Raw genomic sequence first — 9014 nt, forward strand, 5'->3', positions numbered from 1 at the left:
AATTCAAGTTTTTTATTAACTTTGTGGCCACTCAAAATCAAAACGTTTAATCTTCACCTATTCAAAGTTAAAACATGTATGGTTATTAAAGAAACAGGAACATGTAACAGCTGGTCTTTATAGAGTAAGGTTCATAATAGGCCTTGAAGATCTAATTGGGCACATGAACTATTTTTTAAAATTCTTAGTATATTTTGCTAACGTTCATATTGCTTTGGGAGTACAGGATTTAAAAACTTCCTCTTACAGAAAGCCCAAGAGAACTTATTCTAGGAGATACTTGTTTTTCGTTTTTTTTTGGAGCGGGGAGGGATGTGCACTTGCACCTATTGATGTACTGTCCTCCTCCGTTGCTTTCAACCTCACCTTTTGAAAGAGGATCTCTCACTGAACCTGGAGCTCTCCAGGCTGCCTAAGCTGACTGGCTGGCTGGCTAGAAAGCATCTCCCTTCCCCTCATCTTCATGTCTTTGACCCCCCCACTGTTCTGATTAAATTAGGCACACAGGGCCCTGCTGGGTTTTAAAGTGAGTGCTGGGGACCCCAACTCAGGCAAGCACTTTACAAAAAACTGAGTCATCGCCTCAGCGCCGACATTACTGGTTTAAGAAAACTCTATTTCAGTGTATAAAATTACAATCTATTAAAAGAGCACTAAAAGTAGTGAGTAGCTTCAAGTTAACATTTTCATTGCTAATGTGGTTTTCTCCAATGTGTTTTTTGTTTTTAAAAGCTCTGCAGCTCTGGGCTAAAGAGATGGCTCAGTGGTTAAGAGCACTCACTGTGCTCTTCCAGAGAATCCAGGTCCCAGTCCCAGTACCACATGGTGGCTTACAATCCTCGACAGCTCCAGTTCCGGGGGATGACGCCCTCTTCTGGCTCGGTGGCTCTGCACGATACGGGAGCTTACGTGTAGCTAAGACACTCATACACATTAAAAAACAAACAAACAAACAAACAAAAAAACACCCTACGGTCAAACCCACACAAAATCAATTTTCCGAACAGAGAATCTTAAACTCCACAAATGCAAATTTTACTTTTAAAAAAACCGCCGCCTCCTTTCGTCGAGGCCCAGACTTGTGGGGTTACGGTGTCTCCACATGCAGCGAAGCCAGCTCCGAAGAGACGCAGACGCGGCCCCTCGCCCGAGAAACCACCTCCCTCGTCTCCACGCGGTCAGCAGGCTCTCCCTCCCCGCAGACCCTTTGTGTCGGACAATCCAAAACACCCAGGGAAATTAAAATATGTATCTAGTGCCCGCTCCGTCACAGTTTCCGGTTTCCTTATGAAATAACTCAAGAGCCGCGCTCCGCACGCTGAGACAGCGGCCGGTACATCGGCAGACCAAGGAGCAACAGGCCGGGGTCGTGAGTTCCCGGGATCCGCCGGAGGGATAGCCAATCGCAGGCCGGGAGCCGGGACAGCGTGTTGACGCAGGCGACGACGCCCGCGTGATGACGGGCGCGGCGTCACCGTCTCCAAGGAACGGTCCGGGGCACTGCTTTCAAAGTCGCAGGGCGGGCCGAGTGGATTCCGCTGCCGCCCCGGCTTCCTCGCGGTCCTGGCGTCGCCCCTCAACCCCCCGGTGACGCCGCCGAGCTAGCCACGTTCCGCGTTCCGCGTCCCGCAGCACCGCCCGCCCGCGCTGGCTGACGAGACTTCGGGTGCCAGTGGGCCCCATGCCGCTCTCCTGCGCGGCCTGACGAGACCTGGGGCGTCCGCGCGGTCTGAAGAGAACTTGGGTGCCCCGGCGTTCCTGCGAGACCCCGGGTTCCCGCCGCTCGCCAGCGCGGTCTTCCGAGAGCTCGGCGCCCGCCGCCTTGAGGCCTTTTCTGCCTCCGGGTCCAGCGAGAGCTGCAGTCGCTCGGCGCGTCCCCGCGGACTCCAGAGCCTGACGCGCGTCGCCAGTGCTCCGCCGGCGCGTGAGTGGGATGCTGATGCAGCCGCGCCACGGCTAGTCTGCCCCGGCGTCCCGGTAGCTTTTTGTTTTCCCTCACAACTGGGCTAGATTTTTTTTTTTTTAATTCCCCTGCGATGAATCGATAAAGATGATGAAAACGCCATACTAATCGAAATGGCTACACAAATCAACTCACTGCTGAGACACCAAAGTAAGCGCCCTATTCCATTTTGGAGAATCCTGTTAGGTGCCCTGTCGCGATCGGCGTCATGCTAAGGTTGCTGAATTCCTGTTGGGTCCGAATGTGGAAATTGGTAGCAGCCTGAAGTTGGCTGCGCGCAGTGCTTGCTGTGCATGAGGATGTGTATGTACTGAATAAAGCAGAACCGGCTGGTAAATACTTGGGGATTCGTAAACTTGCATAGGGGGGCGGGGGGGGGGGGGGTGGTCTGGTAGACACGAGCTAGGCCCGTGATGTGCCTCCTGTCTTCAGGAAGTTTCCAAGTTCAAGGACCTACATGCACTCTGTTTAAAAGGATTGTGGAGCCGCTCCAGGTGCTATACAATCGTAGCTGATGCACAAATAAAGATATTCTTACCCTCCTACTTGGAAATTTGGGCAAGAAAGGTAGGGGAAAGGTTCCATTTTGGAAGTGTTTATAACCCAGCACTTAGGATTTGTCTGTGTTGGTGTACTGCCTAGCTCTCGTTCTTCCTAAGTCTTTGATTTTGGGAAAATTTCTTAGCTTCTCTGTGCCCTGTTTTTTGTTTTTGTTTTTGTTTTCATTATGAGTGTAAGAACAACCCTTAATGGAGTTATATTTGGGATGATAGAAGTCCTTAGCATGGATACGTGTGCGTGCTATGTATAGCGTATATATGTTGTCTAAAATAATCACACGGACATATTATTTCTTAGGTTTGAAGTTGGAACAACCTCACTCCATAATAACCAAGTAGCCTACATCTAAGTGATGTAGGACAGGAATTGCATGAATGAGTTTTGCTTAGGTGGAAGAGTACCTGAATTTCAGATAGAATTTCAGAAGAATTAGCAGCCAGAATTCTTAGATAAAATTGACTCAAATATTAGCAGAACCAATTAAGACAGTCAAAACATAGTAATTTTTTCTTGAAAACCGAATGGTTGTTCAGCGGAGTAGACAGGAATCTCAAGCAGAAGCAACAAAAGCCTGATGGGCTTGAAATTTGTATGTTTCAGAAAGCATGGATTGTAAAATTTGCATGGAGAGATGAGAGTGTTGGGGGTCTGTGACCTCCTTGCTATGCTAGAGACGTGGGTTACCCCCAATAGATAAATCACTCAACTCCCAGCTCACATACAGATGGATGTTATCCATCTGCCTCTGATTTTTCTTTTCTACATTGATATCTGTCCATCTTGATTACTTCTTATCGTTGGCTCCATTTGAATTTTTTTTTTTTTTTTTTGAGACCTCATCAATCCAGCCTTAAATTCTCTGTGTAGCCCAGGCTGGCCTCAAACTCATGATCTTCCTTCAGAAGACCTTGCCCTAGGATAGTTACTATTTCAGCTTTGTATGTTATAACCACAGGCAACTCTACACCCAGTAAGACTTCTAGTAAACTTCTAGCATATTTGCAGTGTACTTTATTTTTACCTCTACTAGGGAATGGATATCTGATAGTCCTTGGTTCAGAGAAGGATTTGTGTATCTAATGTACAGAGTATTTATTCCTCTAGGTATGAGTAATATGTATTTGTATTTTCTTTTCATCCTTTAATGATGTCTTTTGTGGAGCAAAAGATTTTTTAAAATTTTGTTCTTTTGTGACTTATGCTTTTATGAACTTGTTCTTTTGGTGCATATCTAAGAAATTGTCTAAGCTAGAGCCATGAGATTTTCTTAGGTTTTCGTCTAAAATTTTGAAGTTTTTAGGTTTTTACATTTAGATTTACTTTTCACGGGGTAAAATTTTGTTCACCATATAAAGTAAATGCCCTGGCTTTTTCATATGGACGCCTCATTGAAAAGGTTTTTTCCCCCCTCCATTGAATTACTTTCCCACTTTGCTACAACCAGTAATCAACATGTGTATGAATTATGTTCAAATTCTGTTCCATTTTACTGATATATATGTATATCTGGGTATCACTGTCTTGATAATTAGAGCTTTATAATGAGTCTTAAAAATAAAATAATGTTGGCCTTTAAAATTTATTGGGTTTGTCTGGGTGTGGTGGTGCACGCCTTTAATCCCAGCACTTGGGAGGCAGAGGCCAGGCAGATCTATGTGAGTTCAAAGCCAGCCTGGTCTACCTAGTGAGTTCCAGGCCAGCTGGAGCAACAGGGAGACCCTGTGTCAAAAAACCAAAAAAAAAAAAAAAAAATTTATTGGTTCTCACAGTTGTGTGGCTATTCTGAGTCCTTTGTGGGCCCATATGATTTTAGAATCATTTGGTAAATTTCTAAAAATAAAGATACTAAGATTTTGATAGATATTAAATGTGTTAATCAGTTTGGGTAGAATTTATATTTTACTGATATTGAATCCTTCAGCAATGAAAAAGCATACCTCTTAATTGATGTAGCTTTTTGATTTATCTCAGTAATATATTGTACTTTTTATTTTTACTTTTTATTTATTTATTTTAAGACAGGATCTCACTCTATAGCCAAGACTGACCTGGAACTCACTATGTAGACCAGACTGATGGTGAACTCATGATAGCCTTCTATCCAGCCTTCTGAGTTCTAAGATTACAGACTTGAGCCTCCATGCCCAGCTGTACTTTTTAATAGAATAGATTTGGCACATCTTTTTTTGTAGGATTCATGCCCATGAGTTGCAGTTTTTTGATAGTATTATAGTGCTGCTGTTCTCACTTTCAATTTCTGGTTTTTCATTATTAGTATTTAGAAATAGGCTGCTTTGCATATTATAACCTGCAACTTACTTTTAATTCCTTTATTAGTTCCATTAGGTTTTTGGTAGTATCCATTAGATTTTCTACATAGATAGTCTTGTCATCTGAAAATCCGGTATCACTTCTTTCTATTTTGAGTGCTCTTAATCCTTTCTTTAATGTACTAGTTAGATTTTTTACTGTAGTTTTAAACACAAGTGGTGGGGAGGAATAGATATTTTATCTTTTTCTTAGGGGGAAAATGTCTTTTCAGGATTAAATTTGAAACTAGTTATAGATACTCTTATTGTGTAATTTCTATTCTTAGTTTACTAGGAGTTTTTTTTTTTTTTTTATCCGAGTGGATATATGTTTCAAACATTTTTTTCTGCATCTATAGAGATGAATACCCATTTTTTATATTTTTAATGAAGTTCATTGATTTATTTCAAATGTTAAATATACTTTGCCTGAGAAAAACTCTATTTTATCCTCACTATATTACTTAGTTAGATTTTATGTTACCTTAAAATTTTAGTATCTCTTCTCATGAAGCCTTCCCTTTCTTCTTCTCTCCTTCCCTCCCCCTCCCTTTCCTTTTTTCCTTTTTCCTTTTCATCTTATTTTGGTATCATATAATTTCAGCTTCCTAGAATTACATAGAAAACATTTTGTCTTTATGTTTTTTTGGAGTTTGTATGGAGGTGATAGTTCTTCCTTAAGTATTTGGCATGTTTTACCAGTGAAATCAAGCAGACCTGGAGATTTTTTTTGTGGAAAGACTTTAACCTACAAATTCAGTTTTTTTTTTCAGTAGATATGTGCTATTAACAACTTTGTTATGTTCTTGAGGTCTAGCTACTTCAGCAGATCTCAGATATCCAGAGTTCTTTCTCTCTGCCACCTTCTCCCTGTACATATTGAGTATCTCTATTCTGAAATTCAAATGTTTGAAAATCCCAATTTTTTAATTAAAAATGTTTTTATTGTCAATGTCTTTGTGCATGCCACATACTCATGTGTATGTGTATATGTATGTGGGAGCATTGTGTGTCACAGCCTGTGTGTGGAGGTCAGAGGACAACTTTCTTCTACCTTATGGGTTCTGAGAGCCTTACCCATTGGGCCATGTCCCTGCCCTTTCCAAAAACATTTTGAGTAATGGCATGATACTCAGATGGTTGCAGGTTTGGAGCACATCCAGTTTTCAAATTAGGATGCCCAACTAGTAAACTCTATGCAAATAATTCCAAAATCTGAAATCTGAAAGACTTCTGATATTAAGCATTTCAGATAAGAAGTGTTGTGTTCAGCTGTTACCATCCAGCTGGTAGGGTCCTTTTGCTGTACCTGAATAAGAATCATGAGTTAACAGTCTTCTGCTTTTCTTCAACCTTGGCCACCTTCTCTCTCTTGCTTTTCTCTACTTCCTGGTATATGCTATGTGATCAGCCCACATCACAAGCGCCTGATGACACACTTCTGTCACCATGCATGCCTTCCCTGCCATGATGAATTGAGATCTCCTGAAACCTTAAGACAAATCCTTCTTTTACATTGGTTCTGTCAAGTTTTTTTTTTTTTTTTGTGACACTGACAAGGTACAAACTGTCAGTTAAGTAGTTGAGTCACCTTGTTCCTCAACATATCCGTGACATATCCGTGAACACTTAAGAATGGGCAATACAAATCAGTGAAAATGATACTAAGACATGTGCCTATCCAAACAATAAAGGTACCTTTTCTCTCAAAAGATTAAAAACAAAAAGATATCCTCGTTGATTGAAGGAATAAAATTCATTTAAAATTTTAAAAATTATATTTTTATGTCTTCATGGTAGGGAGAACTTCTTTAGTAGATTTTTTTTTAATTAGAAGAAAATGACATACGAATAGACAAGTATTATATGATGTCATCATAAATGTCTCCACATTTATAAATGCAACTGGTTAATGTGTTTGTACATTTGTGTGTATTTTCTTATTTCTGATTTATGTATAAAAGAAAACAAATAAGCCAAGTACATCATTACAAAGTGTTAAATTAATCAAGAAATGGGACATGGCTAGAACCTCAAAAAACTTGTAATCATAATCCCTGCCACTTCCTCAAAATAGTGAAAGGTAACCACTGTCTTTAATTTTATGCCATAATTAGTTTTGCTTGTATTTAAAAAACAAACAACCCCCCCCCAAATGATCATGTAGACATCTGTGATTGGCTTCTTTCATTCATATTTTTGAGATTTATCTATATTGTTGCATATAGATAGAATTAGTTCTTTTTTAATTGCTGTAGAGACTTGGCAACTTTTATCATGTGTTCACCTACTTTTCTTTTGATAGATATTTAAGTTAGTTCCAGTTAGTAGGTTTCTAGGAATAATGCTATTTTTTTTTTGTCATGATCCTTATGCCCAGTTACACTCAGTTTGGTTGGTTGTATTGCTAGAATTGTGTTTATATTTAGTTGTAAAGTTTAGTCATTTAAACCCCCATTTAACAGTGTATGGGAGTTCCGTGTGTTCACCAATTCTTTATGTACATGTGTGTATTTGTGGAGACCAGAGGACAACTGTTATTAGTTCTTAGGTTCTGTCTATCATCTTGAGACAGGTTCTCTGACTGGTCTGGAACTGCCCAAGTAGGCTAGGCTGGGTGGCTAGGAAGCCCCAGGGATCCCACTGTCTCCACCTCCCCAGCATTGAGATTATATGGTGTATCACCATGCCCTGCTTTTTAAATGTGGATTCTGGGGATTGAACTCAGGTTCTCAACCTAAAAAGAAGGCAGTTTATCAGCTGAGTTATGTCACCAACCTCTATTTTCACCAATCTTGATTTTTAATTTTATAATAATTTTAATTTATATTTTCCTGATGCCTACTGAGGTTGAGCTATGGTAATTAACCATTTCAGTGTACTTTTTGGTGAAATGTCCATTCACGTTTCACCATTTTTCTGTTTGTCAGCCTTTTAACTGAATAGTACAAGTTCTTTATTCCAGATAAAAACACTTTGACACTAATAGATCTTAGAAATATCTTCTCCCAGTCGATGGTTTATATTTTTCACTTTTTAAATGGTCTTTCTTTGATGAGCATAAGTTGTTAATTTTAATGTAGTCCAGTTTGTTAGTTTTTTAAATTTGCTTAGTTCTTTTTATATTTGAATTTTAAAAATCTTACCCTATACTAAGGATAAGAAGGTATTTTCTTGGTTCTCTTCTACAAATTTATTGCTTGGGCCTTTATATTTAGGTCTACAGTTCTCTTGGAATTGATTTTTGTGAATGATATTAAATTATTTTCCATTAGTTATCTGCATGTCTCAGATCCACAACAAAAAGTTTATTCTTTCTCTAATCTGCCCCCACCCCAGCTCTGAAGTGCCCCTTTGATCATAATTGTGTGTGTGTGTGTGTGTGTGTGTGTGTGTGCTCCAAACCTGCAACCATCTGAGTATCATGCCACTACTCAAAATGTTTTGGAAAGGCCAGGGACATGGCCCAATGGGTAAGGCTCTCAGAACCCATAAGGTAGAAGAAAGTTGTCCTCTGACCTCCACACACAGGCTGTGGCACACAATGCTCCCACATACATATACACATACACATGAGTATGTGGCATGCACAAAGACATTGACAATAAAAACATTTTTAATTAAAAAATTGGGATTTTCAAACATTTGAATTTCAGAATAGAGATACTCAATATGTACAGGGAGAAGGTGGCAGAGAGAAAGAACTCTGGATATCTGAGATCTGCTGAAGTAGCTAGACCTCAAGAACATAACAAAGTTGTTAATAGCACATATCTACTGAAAAAAAAAACTGAATTTGTAGGTTAAAGTCTTTCCACAAAAAAAATCTCCAGGTCTGCTTGATTTCACTGGTAAAACATGCCAAATACTTAAGGAAGAACTATCACCTCCATACAAACTCCAAAAAAACATAAAGACAAAATGTTTTCTATGTAATTCTAGGAAGCTGAAATTATATGATACCAAAATAAGATGAAAAGGAAAAAGGAAAAAAGGAAAGGGAGGGGGAGGGAAGGAGAGAAGAAGAAAGGGAAGGCTTCATGAGAAGAGATACTAAAATTTTAAGGTAACATAAAATCTAACTAAGTAATATAGTGAGGATAAAATAGAGTTTTTCTCAGGCAAAGTATATTTAACATTTGAAATAAATCAATGAACTTCATTAAAAATATAAAAAATGG

The 9014-nt window shown here is 39.5% G+C and overlaps 1 protein-coding gene across 1 annotated transcript in view; it reads left to right on the forward strand.

The window, feature by feature from the left end:
* The first annotated feature begins 1380 nt into the window (after positions 1 to 1380).
* Positions 1381 to 9014, forward strand: part of LOC103738013 (sodium channel and clathrin linker 1-like) — a 42756-nt gene continuing 35122 nt past the window's right edge. The window contains exon 1 of the mRNA XM_008837827.2: positions 1381 to 2113. The gene's annotated coding sequence lies outside the window, so the exon portion shown is untranslated. The remainder of the gene's footprint in view (positions 2114 to 9014) is intronic.

This window comes from Nannospalax galili, unplaced genomic scaffold (genome assembly GCF_000622305.1).
Source record: "Nannospalax galili isolate Female #2095 unplaced genomic scaffold, S.galili_v1.0 scaffold96, whole genome shotgun sequence".
NCBI classification, from domain to species: domain Eukaryota; kingdom Metazoa; phylum Chordata; class Mammalia; order Rodentia; family Spalacidae; genus Nannospalax; species Nannospalax galili.